Below are 19,864 nucleotides of genomic sequence, written 5' to 3' on the forward strand. Positions count from 1 at the left end.
CAGTTAAAGAGTTATGTGTTACAACTGACTCATCTGAACTCTACAGTTAAGTGAGTGGTAGTTCCTTGTTAAAGGTAATGAAAAAATAGTATATTTCAGCTTTCAGCCAAATCAGCAACCATACACTCTGCTTAGATTGATATTTTTTGAAAAAGCAAAACTTTCCCTTTAGAACAAAGGCTGCAAATTGGCCATCTGTGGGCATAATCTGGGTCATGGACATGTTTTGTTTGATCCATGCATTTTCCTTTTTTTTTTTTTTTAATTAGAGGCAACATATAATAATTTTTACATTTCAAACATGCACCACAAAGAAAAAAAATCCGTATTTCCAGCTTCTCTTGAAAAATCAGATGTTCGGCCCCACTGGGCCCCACAATGGTCCCCCTCTGCGGGGAGCACGGCTGGCCCGACAGGTGGGACCTACGGCTCCTGTGCCCGGGGCGCAGGCCTCTCACTTCCGGACACTCACCAGGTGCTGCTCCTCGCTTTCGGAAGGTCCTGCTCCGGGGACATTTGGTTTTGTAATCCCTGCCTCAGAACAATCTCCAATGGCTACAGCCTTGTCAGGAAGGTATGTAAACAATATAGAATCCCAAAATAAAAAAGCTTTTCCAGTTATAAAAAAAAATATTTGATTCCATAGGGAAAGAAAGGGTAAGCAAAATAATTAAGTTAGAGGAGGGAAGAGAGACCAAAATTACTGAAAAGTCAGAATACTTTTCAAATCAGCTTCTTAGCATCAGAATGAAAACTATTCTGAATTCAACTATTTCAAAAAATTTGCAAAGATCAACACCAATAAAAACAGTATCTAGTCTTCGCTTTACTAGCTAATCATAGATAAAAGGAAAGAAAAAACAAGGACAGTCATATATACACTTGAGGCAAAACCTAATCACTTATTCACAGAGACTTATTCTCAACAAGGCTTTAAAGGGAAGAAATTTTTCCTACATCAGCCAATGGCTTACTGGATATAACTCCGGACCTCTCACTGGGTGCTTGATTAAAGAAACGCCTATTGAATCTTAAATGCTATTTCAATTATCCGGTCCTTCTTCTGTGACAACTATTAAGACGCCCCAGAGCTCTCTTGGCTGTGGACGTTGGACCCCCACCCAAAAGTCAGGGAGACACACACGCAGCCACCAATGTGAGTCTCCCCACCAACACTATCCATGTGCTGTAGGAACTCGTGAGGAGAAGCTACCGGCGTGGAGGGTTCCCCGAGTCGACGTGCCCTCATCCTGCCAGCAGCCATTGTGTGTCTTCTCTACACACTTCCGGGTCGAAACAGGACCACGGGGGAAAGAGGAGGTTGACTGCGTGTTCTATGTGGAACCCAAGCAGCAGGCATCATGTGTCACACTGTCCCTACCAAGTTTGACACGAGGAAGATATTTTCGTATTTCCTCTATGACCAAGTCATAACTCGAGGTCTGATTCTAATGCTCACTGTGTCACAGGTGGTTTCCTGCACGGCTGACAGGCCTCGTATCATCTCTATGCAGCTCAGTGATACACAGCAAGTCATGAGGCTTTCACGGGCGCCTTCAAGACCAGGGTTTGACACGATACTCACAGATGAGCTGAGTGAAGCCGAGAGGTGTCGAGCTGGGTGGTAATAGAACTGGACCAGAACTCTGGTCTCCAGCTGGAATTCCAGAGTCCAGAGCTTTTCCCACAATCCCCGTTTGGCCACATCTTGCCTCAGATCCCAAATGCCTTAGAAGTACTAGAGCCTGAAAGAAGATGAAGGCAAAGGAAAATCCAGAAGCCCCTAAAGATGAGTTCACTCAATCTTTCCCAAGTTCTCCCTGGAATTTAAATTTTGGGATCTAGATCCTAGATGAGATAACCAGGAAGTTTACATACACACACATAAAAAGAAATCAAGGAAATCTCTACTTCTGGACACAAGAGTATGCAGTTCTGCTGAGGAACATGGAGATCACAGTAATTTTTATTTGAAAGCACTCCCAGATGTTTATACAGTTGACCGGGCAACATTCACGAGTTGCCAGGACACTGCTTAGACAAAGAAACAAAAATATTTAACAACATGCTGGTTTGCATTTCTTCAATCCTAACCCACATTATATTCCATAACTACAGAGTGCAAAGTAATAAAACTCTACACCAGGTACAAGCTGACGGGCTAACTTTAACTTTGACAGGTTCCTCTGAGTAACCCTTACTGTGAAGATGGGCCAACCACAGAACCCAGCTGATCTAGCACTGATTTAAATATCAAAATTGCAGAGTACAACAGGTACGAGAAATTGCCAGGTGTTTCCTGCAAATCAAGCTTAAGAGAGCAGCCCCAGATCTTGAGGAGAAATATTGTAATTACGGTATGTGCTTTGGTAAGGGAACTCCAACTTTTCGGGGAACAAAAAAAGGCAGCACTGTCACAAGCAAAATAAACCTGTCGTATCATTCAAACTTACACTTTTAAGTCAAGCGTGACAAAACTGCTATTTTAGCCATAAAGAAAAAAATCCCTGTACTGCAGAATCAGGGGAAATGATGCCCCAAATGTGTACAACGAGTTGGAACACAGCTGGAGGAGTGCAGTGGTCTCAGCTGGGCTCAATGATGTTTCTGAATGGCAAGAAATTCATGGAATATCAAGTTTAAAATTAGAGGTTACACATGAAATAAACACTGCTAAAGAATGCTAACCACTCTGCTAGTCAGTTGTAACTGACAGTACTCTACCTATTTTGAATTCATAATCTAAACATGAATTATTTATCTCATCTGTAATCTCTAATTTTAAGCTTAGCTGTTGGTATAACCCTCCCTGAATCCATCCACCACATTAAATACTCCTCACCCCCTCTCCAAACCCCTCCTGGAAATTCACACGGCCCCAGCCCTCCCCTCACACCCGCCTCCCCAGGGAGCACGCAGCTCTGAATTTTCCCACCGGCCCCCATCAAGCTCTTGAAGTACCTGATGTGCTAATTTATCCAGAAAAAGTAAAAACTTGTAAGATTTAAATATTTACCTGGCTGGATGCCCTTCAGTCATTTAGTGAAAAGAGTGCAGCCCCACTGCCATATTTCCATCCCTGAGAGCAGCCCCACAGAGACGGGACGGCCAGTGACACTACACACGGCCCAGCAGCTCTGGTCAGCTGCTGGGAGGGCGCGGAGAAGGGGGAGACGCAGTTCATCCTACACACACTGTCAACGGAGTCAGCGAGACAAGAGGAAGTACGTGACACCATCAGAGCACAGAGCACGGTAAATAATAATAAAATATCTGACCAAATACTATGAGCCAGAGGAACAGGGTACTGAAGACAAAACAGCTTAAACAAAGCACTGGACTCTTTCCTGGAGTCAAAAATTTATGCTGCTTCACCCGCCCCCTGCCAAGGCCATTAGACTTAATTCAGTTAAGTTGAACAAACACACACTGAGTCTCTACTATATGCCAGGTATTGTGTTTCAGTCCTGCTGATGTCAAAAGATAACTTTGGGATGGTAACATCTGGGTCTTTACCTTCTTATTATCTCCACGAACTATTCCATGGTCATAAAGAATGCACTGTTGGTTTTTTAAAGATTTTCGTCCACTAATGGTGAGACAAAACATATATTTAGATTACTTCAAAATGCACCATGTTATTTCCATCACATATTTGCCTTTCATAATTACTTTGTAATGAAGTATATTTGCATTTTATTAGATACCATGAGTTTGAATACCGGGGGGTTTGTCAAGGCCGGTCCAAACTGCCATGGTTTTCACACGTTCCCTCAACAATCCATCAATGAGCATCTCCTAGGTGCCAGATGCTGCTGAGTTCCACAGACTGAGGACAAAGAACAAAACTGCTCAAGACCCTCCTCTAACAGCACCTTTCTAAGTTGAAGGTGTGAAGAGCCAGGGCAGAAAACACAAAGAATGAAAACCCGTCAAGAATACTCTATAAATTCTATAACCCACATACACAAAGCTGGAAGTCAACTATCCTAGAGTTCCAGGAATCACTAATTGCCCAAAAAGAAGCTAAAATGATGGAGTACAAATAACGCATTTTATAAAGTAAAAGATCTAGATCTGAATACACCTTTGCTAGCTCCACGGCTTTGAGCAAACTGCCACACTATTCTGGGTTTCATTTTCCTCATTTATAAAGTGGGTGACTAACACCTGATTTAGAGGACTGCTAGGAAGATGAGAAGTTATGTACATAATAAAACCACATGCAGATGTCTGCCACACATTAGGTGCCCCATAAATAATGGCTACTATTTAGAGTACTAAAAAACATTATGCCACAGCATCCAGCTCAGTGCTAAAGACATAAAGCTCTCAAAACATACACGAGCTATGATCAAAAAATATGGTGAATGTTTACATTTTTAAAAAATTGTAACAGTAAAAGACACATTGTCACTAATCCCCCTCAAAATACCCCGCTCGCTTTGAACACACTTATCCCATTGTTTTTGCACTTTCTGAACCAGTTCTGGAAGTTCTCTTTCGTGAGTGTCTTTAGTTGCGCTGTCATGGCTGCCTCAATGTCCTGAATCATTTTGACTTTGGGGAAGAGCCAGAAGTTGCACGGTGCCAGAGCCAGTGAATAAGGTGGATGAGGACACACCGTTATGTTTTTATTTGACAGAAATTGCCATATACCAGAAGCGATGTGTGACACGGAGCACCGTAAATGATGGAGGATGAAGACACGAAAGAGGACTTCCAGAACTGCTCAGACAGTGGCAAGAATGATGGGATAAGTATGGTCGAAGCGAGGGGGAGTATTTTGAGAGGGATTAATGGTTATGTGTCATTTACTGTAATCAATTTTTAAAAATTTAAACATTCACTATATTTTGTGACCACACCTCGTATGTTGAGCTTAGAGACACTAAAGATGATGTAAAACCATCATTATACAATTTCTATTCTCTATAGAGTGCTGGCTGGAAATTAATGTTTAAAACTTCAGTGCTTCATACTCCTGATATAGATTTGCTTACCTCTTACCAAAAAAGACCAAATGATCCATAACGACAAGATGAACTGGCCTCTGAGGCAGGGATACTTTAGAGACAAAGGCAGTTTTAAGAAACATTCTGGAATCCCTTGAACTGACTTCAGCCTAATACTTAGGAAGCAGAGTTTGAACCGCTGCTTTTTTAGGATGATGACGCCTATTAAGACACACAGTCAAATTAAAATATTAATAGAACGGTTCATTCTAAAAGTCTATTGCCCGACTTTCAGGTGATAACGAAAACATTCAGCCACACGGCTTTCATGCTTCAATCCATATTTCATACTGTCCATGTTTCAGCTGAGTACAAGGTATAATAGGATCCCTTTATGCGAAATTGAAAAAAAATCAAACAGCAGGCTTGCTACCCAGTGTAATTTAGCCGTATGGTCCTTTGCCAGGTAAACTAATTTCCTTCTGTCCTTTGACAGATGCCGCAGTATCAGAGATCCACAAATGCTCATCTTGGCGTTTAAACCAGAACCAGCATTATAAAGGATCCATACAATAAAATAATGCCTAGGATCAGCAGGAGTCATTATAGATTGGAAAACAGAAAAGTTCAGCAAAGCCTGAAATGTGCTGGGTGGACAGAAGAGGAGACACGAAAGACAATCTGCACAAAACAGGAACTTCCCGCCTTCCACCGCCTTTCTCTGCACTGCCCGGCCCCAAGTTGATGAGTTTCCGTCTTTAGACAAATATTTGACATGGTCAAAATCTCAAACTTTTAATTTCAATTTCAAATTTCTAAATCTGTGTATGATCTGCAAGACAATGATGAAATCAACAAATAAAACCTGTTAATTTTAAATCAGATTCGTTTACTTTTATTTTTTAGTTACTATTGTCCCCACTACCTGAAAATCAACGATTTCCTCATTCATTAGTGCCCATGAGACCAAAATCCAGAGCTTGGCCCACTGGTTTGCTCAGTGAGGCTGCGGCGAGCCCTAATCCCCGAAGCCTGCCGTCAGTATCCTGTTTATACAACCACTATTGCTGTGGCTGTGGCAGCAAACCAATGGTACTAAAAGTCCAGCTCATTCTAAAGCCGTCTTTTCTACAACCGCTGATTGTAAGCTTCTTCTTCACAATTACACTCACACACTTGGATTTAGTTTTCTATTTTCACTCTCTACTTTCGGCTGCCTGCGTCCCTTAGGGTGACCCGTGTGTGCGGCTTTGTGAGTGTGTCTCTGTGTCCACACATTACCCGTGCCAGGCCTCCGGGTCTGACTCGTGCCCAATGTATGTGTGTCTATGTGCATCTCTCTGCATGCAAATATGTCTGACTCTCAACCATACACTCTCTCGGCGTCTCTCTACCCATCAACCTATCTATCTGCCTCTCCATCTCTGTCTTTCCAACCTGTCTCTCAGTCCCTCTTCCACTCACTCTTTTTCTCTCCTCATGTTTGTCTGTTTCCTCTTTCCCTCCCACCCCTCTCACCAGTCCTTCCACTGTCTTTTTCTAATATTCCATCTTAAGATGAACCAAAGGAGACAGAGAAAGATCCTAATATTAAGACTAAAGACAGATTGCTCCGCCAACATGGCAGACTAGATAACCTAAAAGCTCTCACACTACAAGCACTTAGAAATTTGCGATAAAATATAAGTCATCCTTTTAAATGCCTCCAAGAGCGTGGCAAGGAAGAAGGGAAATGACCTGAGGCCCTACACTAAGAGAGAACCGGCAGGGCAGGCGCTAGCCAGCAGTGTGTGCTGGGTCTTGGGTTTCAACCAAGGTGGCCGTACATCCTGAGTTACACCTATCATCCTGGCATAATTACTAATTCTAACCTCCTTTACTTAAAAGCGTCTTGGAAGTCACTTTATTTTAATGTCCTGCAGGACAGGAAATCAGCCCTTCGAGTGGACAGGTGGTGGAACTGATGCTTTTACATACATCTGGAACCCTAAAAAGGGCTACAATCTCAACAAAACCTGAACCAGAAAAAAAAGTTATGAACCCAGATGTAAAAAAGAAGCTGGGCTGGGAGGGGGGGAAAGTCTCCCAATCCCCTAGTAATTGGTAACCATGCGTCTGTCTGTATCTCTAATATGGTTTTGGGAGTTCTACTCTACGTTATATGTGTAGTTCAGGAAATCCCTGGACAAGAAATTTATGCCAAATGAGTCTCATGCCAGTGATAGTCCCAGGTGCTTTGCAGAAGTTAATGGACAGTCTCCCCTCAGTGTCCGCAGGACACTGGCTCCAGGAACTATTGATACCAGATTCCTCAGATGCTCAAGTCCCTTCTATAAAACGGCACCGTATTTGCATGTAACCTATGCACATCCTCCCATCTACTTTAAACCATCTCTAGATTACGTATAATACCTACTACAATGCAAATGCTATGTAAATTATAGTTATACTGTATTGCTTAGGGAATGACAAGAAGAAACAAGTCCATACATGTTCAGTGCAGATGCCGCTACCGTGGGCTTAACGACGTGCTGCTTGTTCACAACATAAGTTTTTCTAATATTTTCAATCTGCGGTTGGTTGAATCCCCAGATGTGGACCCCACGGATATAGAACCTATGGATACAAAGCCCATAGATATGGAGGGACAACTGTAAACCACTCTGGAAAAGCCTGCCTCCCAGAACTCCACCAGACTATGCCCTCTAAAGACAGTGTCACCATCCAAAATGACAGGACACAGAAGGAAACAAGGCATTACAAGCAAGAGTCAAGGGACATAACAAACAGCAAGATTAGGCCCTAAAGAACCTGGGATAAAGGAAAAACGGGATAGAGACCATAAAATAAACATATGCACAATTTTATGTGCTAATTAAACACATAAAGAAAAAAAGATATACAAACATAAGGTAAAAATCAAAAGGCAGTTTTGGAAAAAAAGCCATGTCTGTATCTACAAAAGATAAACAAGAAATAAAGAGAAAGGAATCCAAGCACAACACTACAGAAAGTCATCAACATATAAGAGAAGAGAGCAAGAGAACAAGAAAGGAACAGAGAAGAACTACAAAAACAATCAGAAAACAAATGGCAATAACTACATACCTATCAATAATGACTTTAAATGTAAATGGAGTAAATGCTCCAATCAAAAGATGAATGGATAAAGAAAAGGTGGAATACATATACGTATACACACACACACACACACACACACACACACACACACATATGGTGCCAAAAAATGTACACACATTTTAAGAAAGGAAAAAACTATTAAAATTGTAATACTCAATATATGCCAATAACAAAAGATGAATACAAGTCACATCTGACTTCTGCAATTACAAGAGGGGCTCAAAGTGGTTACCATCAGCATCCAGACACTTCTGATTACAGCAAACTATTGTTTGAGTACAGATAACATCTCTTAAGATGTGTATACCTTTTTTTGGCAACCTGGTGTATATGTAGGCGTGTGTGTGTGTATGTATATGTATACTGGGGTGCCAAAAAAAACGTATACAAATGACTTATATTCATCTTTTGTTATCGGTATATTCTGAGTACTACAATTTTAATACAGTTTTTTCCTTTCTTAAAATGTGTGGACATTTTTTATAGGTACTCTCTTTATATACAATGGCATATTACTTGGCCATAAAAAAATGAATGAAAACTTACCATTTGGGACAATATGGATGGACCTACAGGGTATTATGCTAAGTGAAATAAGTCAGAAAAAGACGAATACCGTATGAGCTCACCTATATGTGGAATCTAAAAACCAAAATAAATAATCAAAACAAAAAAAACCTCATAGATACAGAAAAAAAACTGATGGTTGCAAGATGGGAGGGGAGTTGGGGGGCTAAGTGAAAAAGGTGAAGGGATTAAGTACAAATTGAAAATAACAAAATAATCACAGGGATGTAAAGTAAAGCTGAAATAATTGTATATGGTGTCAGGTGGGTGCAAGACCTAGTGGGAGGATCATTTTGTAAGTGAAACAAATGTCTAACCACTATACTATACACCTGAAACTAACATAATATTAAATGTCAGCTTCAACTAAAAAAATTTTTTTTATTAAAAATAACAGTCATTGAAATCTAAAACTTCAGAGATGGGTTAAACTGCAGATTAGACACATGTGAACACAGAACTGGTACCCTGAAAAACAGATCTGAGGAAATCATTTAGAATGAACCACAGAGAGATAAACAGCTGCAATGTAAAGAATGAAAAAGTCAGGATAAAAGGGACTATCGGCAAACCCCTCCATAATGGCTGATAAAGGCTCCATAACGGCTGATAAAGGCTCCACAACGGCTGATAAAGGCTCCATGCCAAAACCCTACATCAATCCTCACACCTACTGGTGAAACATCAGGTGCATTCACCTTAGGTTAGGAATTAGGCTGAGGGGGATCCAGCCACCTTCAATTCAACATTGTATGGGAAGTTGTAAGAAAAACATAAAAGGAATTTATTGGATTGGAAAGAAAAGTGTTATGTGCATATAATTGTCTACTTAGAAAATACAAGGGGCTTTACAAATCTATTGGCACTATATGCAATACAAATTAACATACAGAAATTTGTTTCATCCTTTTAGCTTTGTATTAGTGCTCAGCTGAAGGAGAAGCACCAACTCTTTTACCCTTGGGATGTTTAGGGATGTTTAGAAATGTGTGGGGACGCGTCTGTTACCATGTCCCACACAACAAGGAGCTGTGACTGAGAGACAGTGTGGCCTAGGGCAATACACAATTAGCAAACGTGATGATAATATGAAAAAGACCCAGTTTACTAAGCGATGAAAAAAGGATCACTAAATTTAACAAAAGATGTGTATGATCTTCTACGGAAAACTATAGAGTTTTATAGAGCTAACATAGATACACCTGTCTACGTGTAGATATTCTACATGTACACATGTACACCCATACGCACCCACAGTGACTCGCGCTCACATGCGTCCCCGTTCAGCATCATCCTACCCTGTGTCGGGCCCCGTGCTGCGTGCAGAGCTGGGACATGACAGGCTAGGTCCCCGCTCACAGAATTATCAGTCTGAGTGTTTGAAAGTTTAAAGATTATCACGCTGCCTGGTCCCAGTTCAAATTACAAACTAATCTCTTTCACTTTAAAACTGAAGGCTCGCAGGTGGCTTTTCCAGGATACGACTCATTCTAACACTGCTCGGCCGAGAGCACTTTGCTGATCGCCACCACATCCACCGGAGGTCAGGCAAGGAAGGGCCCGTATTGTACAAGGTTAGGAGCAGTCAACGTGCCACGAGGGAGGGGGGATGGGGGCAGTAAGAGCAATCAGGGCGGTGCTGGTCCCTGCTCACTTCTGTATTAGATTTAATGGAAGCACAGGTACAAGTTGACACATCCAAGAGTATTTTATTATATCCGCGGTATTGGGGACACAGACTCTCACTGGCTCAGGTGTTTAGGCTTCACTGCTGTGCACAGCGGGCCGGCCCTGTCCCCCACTTCTCTGTGCCTTACGCTCTGTGCCACCACACAATATCCTACCAGTTTTACTGAGTTTGATTAGACCTTCCCCTCTGGCAGGAACCGCCCTCTTCAGGTTGGCCCATCCGGTCACTCCTGCTCCGACCTCAAGCCCAGGCCAAGGTTTATGGTTCCTGGAAAGACTCCTGGCTCATTCGGGTCGCTCACTTGCCCTTTCCCACTCCCACCAAGCTTAGTGCATGCCTGTGATGTCCCCATAACCAGTGGCTTGAATGCATGTCCCCCCAAATGTGTACTGATTACATAAAGGTCAGGCAATGCATTCAAATGTCTTCTGTATGCCACCAAGGAACTGATATTTCAGAGACATTTCCCCACCACCACGGAGCTTCTATCCACTGCCATGGGTACACACACACACATTTCCCCAAATAATCCTTAAACGATGCAGAATGCAGTAAGGGTGACACTGGTGGGAAGAGCCCCAGGCTTTACTGGTAGAGCAGAGGTGACTTCCTAGAACAGATGAGATTTCAGTGGGCCTGACAGTTGGATTTTTTTTATTTGAAGGAAGCTGCTCAAAGGTGGGTGCATTGCAGCGAAAAGGAAGAAGATGGGCAAAGGCACATGGACAGAAAAAAACGCTTATTAGAGAACAGCGAGGAGACAAGCATGGCGAGACTGCACAGTTCGGAAAGAAAAGCTAAGGGTAGGAAAGCAGGAAAGGGAGATTCAGGCCAAACTGTGGGAGGCCCTGAGAGCCGGATCATGACGCTGTGTTTCTCCTGTGAAGGAAGAGGGACACGCCACGGAGGATGTTTCAAACCAATGCAATCTAACTGCTGGTGTTTAGAGTCAGAAAGACATCTACTGAAAAAAAACTGAAGGTGAAATGACAAGTTTAAATTCAAAAAAAGGAGAAAGAAAAATCATGCATCAGATAAATTAACTGGACAACAACTGGTCTGCCCTGCCGTCAGATTATTACGTACATATTGCAGTACTTAAGGCCCACCGGAGAACGGGATAAAAAAATGTGGAATTAAAAGCTAAAAGACTGAATTCTGGTGTCTGCTTGGCCACTTGAGAAAATCATGTTTCTTCTCCCAGTCTCCATAAAATGAGGACAATGACACTAGTGGCCTCGCTGGGTCCTGTGACGATCAGGGACAACGCAGGGTGAAGCCTGAGGGGTTCGTGGGCCCCACACAAAGGCCAAGTGGGTCTTCATCCCCTGGAGTCAGCACCGCCTGATGATGGGCCACGTGTACAGTGTTCAAATGCTCAACAGTCGTTAACAAAACAAGCTGATAACGGGAATAATATACAAGAATGATCAAGGGAAGGAGCTCTGCTCAACGACTTAAGGAAAGAAAAAACAAGGAAATATGGCAAGGATCAACCATTAACTCAAATATAGATTAATTCTAAGAGAAAGAATCTCCTAGCAACCAGCCTCTCCTGAGAGGCACGAATTAGCACTGTCATTGAAATACGAAAACAACACTTGGATCATTGCTATTTTAATACCAGGCAAATAACTAGGTCTTTTAAGTACAGGCAATATGGATAAAATCTGCAGCTGTACACAGCTAAATGTCCGAAATGACACCCTGAAAGCCAATAAAGAGACATTTGAGTCCTCTATCATTACTTACTTAATTCAACAGTCAACAAATTTTTTATTGTGAATCAACTCACGTAGGCATTGTGTGCAGGAAATACAATGGCACACGACCCTGTGGGCCCCAGAGTTTAAAGTCTGGGGCGGGATGTGAAGCAGAGAAGTCAGCCAGTATTAATAAGTGTTTTACTGTGAGAGAACCAAGGAGAGAGACCCGAGGCTTAGTTAGCCAAGCTAAGGGGAAGAGAGGAAGGGTATTTAAGGCAGAAGAACCAGTATATCAGAGAGAGAGAGAGAGAGAGAGCACCAGATCTTTAAGACGCACTGCAGAATATGTAAGAGTACAAAGGGCGGAAGTGGAGAGAAAAGGGGAAGGGGTCGTGGAAGAGTTGGGGTTTTATCTCAAAGGCCCAGGGGGTTCCTGAAAGAGTGGAGTGACAGGATGAAATACACACTGAAGAAAAGTCATCATGGCTGCACGTGGGAGAAAATGAACCAGAGGACACGAGTGGAGGACAGGTGAGGAGGAAGGAAGAAGGCTGAGGGAAGTGGATGGCCTTGAAGATGCTACACCGAGTGATGAGCTCATGCCAGGACAAGGACAGCAGGCCGACGAGGACACCAGTGGCTGGCAACGCGGCCACACACAGAGATCAGGCAGGAGGGAGGTAGGAGCGGGGAGGACACCAGCCGGGCTTAACCCACCTCGCGATTCCAATGAAACCCTATGCACTAAAGAGCTGCGTCGACGCCTTCACCTGCTCGTCTTTCCCATTTCCTAGTCCCCTTCCCTCCCGTCCCAAAAAGCACACCTGTGACAGGACAGCTTGGCACACCGGAGGCGCGCCTGCCCACTAATGACTCGGAACCATCCGTGAGGGTCAGTGTGTCACTCATGACCTTCCACAAACGATTTTCTTTGTTGATGACCAGGGAGGAGGAGGTCAATCACACGGATTTACCTCCCAAACCAGGCTTACAACGGCTTATTTTCAAGCAAATGATGGAAAATGTTCAGCTCTGAAAGTGTTTATCATTTGCTGATAGCCATACATTCTCAAAGAAGCTTTTGAAATGTGTTTCCCTTTTCTTTCCTGGTTAAGGACGTGCCACCAAATTTAATCATTTCAACTGTTTGAATTAATCTTTTTAAAAGTTCTGCTCTGACATGTACTTCTGATGTCGCGGTACATGACGGCATTTGTTTCAAACGGTAAGCTGGTAGCCTCACTGCTTCCTCTGCCCTTCTAACCTCCTCGGCCAGGCTTTGATCGTTCATTCCCCTCCACCACCTTATCCCTATTTAGAGTCCTATCACCGAACTCACTGGTTCTTCCTTCCGTAAGATTCAGCAACACAAAACCCTAGCCTGAACTCCTCCAGCAAAAGAAGTCACTTAGAAGCCATGAAGACTTGGAACGTCCACCTGCCAAAAGACAGACAAACCTTCGCTTTCTTTCAATGTGCGGAAACCCCAGTTTACCAACAGAATTGCCTTTTTTGTACCTATTTCCCCAAACATCCCTACCTAAGTAATAATGTAGCTGAAACACAAAAGAATCCAGCGGAATGGCCAAAATACCTCTCTTCTCTGCCTTCCCCACAGGGAAGGGCAGGGCAAGGCCCGGGCACCTGGCCGAGCACATACTTTGCTCTCCCTCACGACCTGCACAGGGGGGCCCTAACTTGCAGGTTGCTGCTGTGGGGAAATGGATGGTGCTTCTGACCTGAGCTGGTGGTTGGCTTTCCAATCCATCACCAGTCCCTCTATTCCAAAAAGACACCTTGATACACTGCCACAGAGAGCAGCTGCAACTGATACACGCGTGCCACCTGCAGTACGCAGTGAAGACTATGGCAGGAAGGGGCCTCACCCACTGCACTGCTGAAAGTTAATCAGGTTCCTGTTAGGTTCAGAATAAGCCTCATCCTGGTTCCCAGCTGCAGAGTCTCCTGCGATTCAAGGATTCTTAGAAATCCTTCCTGAGGATCCCCTCAGATCACAAAGGCAAAGCAACAGCCAAGGGCTAAGGGCCGATGAGAAGAAGCTAAATGGAGATCTTAAGGAGTGAAAATGTCAGAGAAAAGTCGTGAAAAAGACTATCCAGTCACAAGACCGGGAACCTCCTATTGCTGGTAAACCAGCTCTAATGTCACTCCACCAAAAGAGGTATGCAAAAAAGCTCCGCTTAACACAACTGCTTAGAAAAGCACTGTTTCTTTGGCTCTAAAAATGCCATACTGTTGTTGTTTTAGTAAAAAAAATCCGTTTTATTACTTTAAAACCATGTTTACATTGAATCATAAAAAGTCCTATTCAATCTACGTCTGGAGGCTTATGGCTGAGATGTAGAGACTTGATTTTCTAGAGGTGGGAACAAACTCCAGGACTCAGTTTCTTGGGGTCTGGCCACCATTCAAGCCAATGCCTTGAATTTGGGGACAGTGTGAAGCAACTCACCGCTGTGTGAGATAAGGGTGTGCTGGGGATAAAAAATAAAAGCACCAAGAAAACCCAGTCCACAGAGCGATTCACTGCGCATTTTAAAAGCCAGCGAGACAGTAACTTCGGGGACGAGTGAAGTTAGTCGCACTGAGACAGCCCAGTAACAAATGAGACGTTACTTGCATTGTCAAACACAGACTCACCGAGAGCACACGCCTGCCACGAAGACTATACAACACGAGAAAGGGCAACAAGAGCTCCTCAGATCAAATCTCCTCAGGTGGTCCTAAGTACTCCCCCAGCAGGTCTCCAAGATGCTGGGGACACCCTAAAGAAGTGCTACTTCTCTGTGAACCATGAGCCAAACCTCAAGCGCAGCATGTGAGAGAAAGGTGTCGACCTTCAGACCTGTGCCTGTTCCCACGCCAGGAGACCAGCCGCCAGCCCGCAAGGGTGTCAGGCCGGCTCGGCCGTGATCAGCACCCCCCACTCGTCCCGCTGCTCCCCTCTCCCCACAGCCCTTCCTCCCGTTACCATAACTCGGTGCCTCAGCCAATCCTCTGACAGCAAATCTGTCCGCTGCTCCTCTTCACACACTTCACAGTGCTGAACAACTTTATCCTGTACGCTCAATGAAATATTTAAAAAAAGAAAACAAGTGAACCCGATCTGGTGAAATGAGGAAGTAACTGAATAGGGAGTATTATGCTACTGCTGTACCGTGGCATGTTACTGTGATGCCGCATTCGTGACACTCGAGAGAACTTTATGTAATAGAGCAGAAAAGCAATAAGTATGTTCCCAAAACACTTCAGGAGGATTATTTCCTCTGAGTTTCTGCTAACAAGGTAGTCTCCTTTTTCTCTTCCATTTGCTCAAATCACATCTATAGCAGCTGGATATTTACTGAGTGTATGTTATGTTCCAGGCACCGTACTAGGCATTTCACCTACATGAAATCCAATTTCCCACAAGCATCTCAAAAGTTGCAATAAATGTGTTTGAAAATGAGGCTTGGAGAAGTTAAAGAACACCCTCATCTCACACAGCTCCAAGAGGTGGACAGATTTTAGGCTCAGGAGATCAGGGAGATCTGAAGACAAAGGCATTCTTTTCTACTGCACGATGTTCTCTCACCCATGAAGCGCCCCGGCACGAGAAGGTTCTATGCTAATGTCCCCTACTGCTCCACAAGCATGCCACCGTGGACCAAAAGCTACGGGGCCTAAGTCTTTACAGCTTCTGTGTCTTCATTTCCAGGCTACAGATACTGTTTTAGGCTGTACCAACAACCTCAATCAGTAATTGCTCCTTTCCCCCCCACTTCTTTCTTTTGATCCTTCAGTAGCTGGGAGCTGAGTTAACTACACTTATTAAAGCTGGTGTAAAGTATGCCCCCCACAGGGCACAGTACACTGTGAGCCCGTGTAAGTGCTCACCCCGTCCGTGTCTGATTAATAATGGGGGTACTGAATATCTGCCCATCCCTCAGCCTCCAGGCAAGTCAGGGTGGGTGCAGGCCCTAGAGGGGCTGAGTGGGGTAGGAGCTGGAGGGGGCACAGCACCATCTTCCCGACCCCTCTGTTACACTGGGAGTAGTTTGAACAAAACACAGAATCTTCTGCTGTATTACGTTCCAAAGCCTGGAAAAGGGGCCCTGCCTTGTTGAAGCAGAGATGCCGCCGTCCACGGCACCCCCACCCTCTGCAGGCAGCTCTGTGGCTTCTGCTCACAGCGCTGCCCCGGGAGCCCCCCCTCAGCGCTGCCCCTCACGCAGTGCGACCACAGCTTTCTGCACTCAACTGAGGAATCTCATCTGAGCAAATTACATCTAGTAATTTTACCCTCTTCTAAACAAGAACTTTAACAATCAGTTAGAATAAAATGTCTTTTCTTTTTTTATATAAAATGTGATGGACCCAACAATTTGTTCTCTTCCATGTGGCTCAGCCTTGAGGCTGTGAGGTGACTGAAGCAGTTTCTACTTCTCACGAGCTTTGCCTTTTCGGTCTCCTCCCCTGCTGTGTGTGGGACACCATTCTGGCCTCTCCATTTTCTGTTGTTAATTGCTAAGGGCTGAGAAAGGGAGCAATTTCACTTGTTTAGAACTGGATTCAATGGGGGAACCTGGGGGGGTCCACCTGGGGAGCAGCAGAGGACAGTGGCTCCCCTCAGCCCGAGACGCGGATTTTCTAAAGGTGGAAACTCCTTGTGAACAAGAGCGCAGCCAGGCTGGGGAGCACCGGGTTAGAACTTGACAGCACACACGTCAGGACGTTGGGACGTTAGGACGGGCTCTGCTCACACTCCCCTCGGGTCTCCTGCATTCTAGACAGTGGAGGCTCCATACGGGGATGCTGAGTAAGATGACAGAGCTTGGCTTTGCTGTCTGATGTCACCTCTCCCCCCACCAACTAGAATAGGACTTTGAGGGAAGGACCTTCTGTCTTGTTCACACGGAATCTCAGGGTCCAGAGCGCCTAACACAGAGCAGGCATTCAACACATACCTGCGGAATGAGGGAGGAATGAATGAGTAATATACCTAAATACAACTCCTCTTTCATAATTAACACCACAATTCAGAACCCTTTATAAACTCTGTATGAGCTGGAACAAATACATTCAGGAAAGAAAATTCCAGCAAAGTGTGACAGCAGGAGAAAGCTGAGATTCTCTGCAACCTTCAAAGCAAGGAAAAGGGCCATTTCATCAAAGTAACTAGTCGTACGTATGCAGCTACCGGGACCAACAAATCTGAGGTGTGCTGGCTGGGCCCCTTCAGTATACTGACTCCCCTCACCCACCCCCAAAGCCGACCTCCTCTGCAGCTGGCAAGGACAAGTTTACAGACACTGACCCTAGCAAAACACAAAACCCCACTCTTTCCCTTGTAGGAAAGAAGGTACTGTTTCCAATTTTTTTTTTAGAAGAATGCATATAAATCAAGTCGTACTTTGTATCTATTCCACCAAAAAAAAAAAAGAAGATGAAGGAGGAGGAGGAAAAAAGAGAAACCAAAAACTAAAATAGTAAAAACAACAAGTGGAAAGAAAGTTAGAGAGAATCCAACTCATATTTTTGCATTTATGATTTCCCTATAAGAAAGCTGAAAAATAAAGTATCAATTTGGATTACAGTAAAATAAATGTGCAGGATCCAATGTGAAAATGAAATATAGATGTGTTTTATGATCCAATTACCACTGAACTCTAGCAAGGCACATCATCCGTCAGAAGGAACGGAAAGCACTAAGGGGCACGGCCGCCTGGGCTGAGTTCTGCCTGTGTCCCCTCCACCACCACCACCACCAAAGAACAGGGAGGGAGTCCATGCTACAGAGGCCTGTGGACGAAACCACGAGGAGATCCTAGACACCAAGAGACAAAGGGAACACTGATTGTACCACAGACTGAAGCAGGGCCGTCACCACCCAATGCCAACGAGGACCAACGTCCAGGGCAGACAGAGAAAACTCGAACAACTGAAATCATGGCTATATAATCAGAAATTATCTGAAAGCACATAAAGACACTAAATAAACCAAATAAAAAACTAAGTAAGATTGTAAAATTCAGGTGGAACCAACCAACATATAAGAAACTTGGTCGGGCAGCTACAGTGGAACGTGAGGACTAAGATAAACCCGCAGGATTGTCAGACAGGAAAAGGACAAGACCTGTATGATTTCACTCATATGTGGGATATAAAACAAATATACAAACAAAATAAAACAACCCCAAACTCATAGATACAGACAACAGAATGGTGGTTACTAAATGGAGAAAGGGGTGGGGGCGGGGGAGAGGGGAAAGGGGTCAAATTCAAGGAGACAGGAGACTAGGCTTCGGGCGATGAACGCACAATAGAGGACACTGTACTGTATGATATATAAAGTTGTACACCTGAAATTTATGTAACGTTAGCAACCAACGTTACCCCCCAAAATTTAATTTTTTTAAAAAAAATTGGCTCACTACTTGAATCAGATGGTGTAATATTAACAGATGACAGAGAAAGCAGAAAAACTCAACCTCTTTTTACAGCCATTTATATGCCAGTCTGAAGATAACTTTTTCAGTCCTTACATGTCATTCTAGAACACTTCTATGATTTCTGGTGATCAAATTCGGAGTTACGTTTACAAATGAGATAATCACCTATCAGGATTTTACTCACTTTCAGACCGGATACATAACTTGTAATTTGAGAGAGAAAAAAAGTTAGATATAAAATTTACCTCCTACTTCAATCTGTTACTGCAACCTGCCTTTCAAACATTCTGATTCTGGGACAAACAGGGAACAGCGTGGCCTCCAAGGGTCACCTCAGGCACAAGGAAACGAGATGTGTAACTAATGATAAAATCTGAACTGCAACTACCAAGGCAGAGCTGTTCTGAATTTAATGAAGTCTGCTCAGAGGGACGGATAACAGGCAGCCAGATGGACAAGATTTTTATTCAGAAAAGCCACACTGGAAGATCCAAACCAATGTGCCTCAGAATCCCGCTGTCAAAGAGCTGCTGCTGGTTTAATAAAACCTGAATTAAAACAAAAAGTGTTTAAACAATCCATTTCATTTCTAAAGCTGAGTCAATAATAAGGCAATTAGCCCAGCACAATAGCAGCGCAGTCCTAATTCTTTTCTGTTCCATGTCAGTGCTCAAGCGCTGCAGTCCATGAGGCTGTGACCCAGGCTGCACTGAGAGCAGACGGGGAGAACGAGACCCAGGAACCGCTCCCCACAACTAGCTGGTGGCGGTGAATGCAGTTTACAGTCTTGAACACACATGAGTGCATTGTACACAACGGAGGCACTGAGGCACGAGGATAAAAATTAGAGAACGCTGGGCTACGTGACGTTGCAACAAAGTACCTCAAGTCTGCCATTTTAAGTCTTCACAACTATAAAAGAGAAATAAAGCCAGATTTTACTGGAGGCTTTAAAGGGTCACTCAGGTGTCCTGGTTTGTTAATCTACTAACCAGTGCTCGATACGCTACACCAAAGCCATGGGCTCCGCACTTGTCTGGCTCATCTCCTTTGAAGACAGTGAGAGAGAGCCAGAGGTAGGGCTGGGCCGAAGCCCACAGGCGGAGCCCGAGGCATGCGAGGTGTGTGCTGGTCCCTAGATGTCGAGGACCCCCTGCCACCTGCCCCACCTCCCAAGGCCAGAAAGGGGAGGAGCCAAGATTCAGAAGCACCCCAGGCTCGCTGAGCCCCACTGTGCTGCCTCAGTTCACAGCCGCCCCCCAGAGAGCATTTTCTTCCAAATGTCTGATGGGAAGTGGAAGCAGGGTAGATTCCTTGTGCTGGAGAAGGAGGGGAGAAATCTACATTTATTCC

General features: G+C 44.1%; 1 protein-coding gene across 1 annotated transcript in view; it reads right to left on the reverse strand.

Annotated features, from left to right (window-relative positions):
• The window catches only part of CCNY (cyclin Y), a 187,417-nt gene that overhangs the window by 68,220 nt on the left and 99,333 nt on the right, over positions 1 to 19,864 (reverse strand). The window lies entirely within an intron of this gene.

The sequence above is a fragment of the Rhinolophus sinicus genome, linkage group LG02, assembly GCF_036562045.2.
Source record: "Rhinolophus sinicus isolate RSC01 linkage group LG02, ASM3656204v1, whole genome shotgun sequence".
NCBI lineage: Eukaryota > Metazoa > Chordata > Mammalia > Chiroptera > Rhinolophidae > Rhinolophus > Rhinolophus sinicus.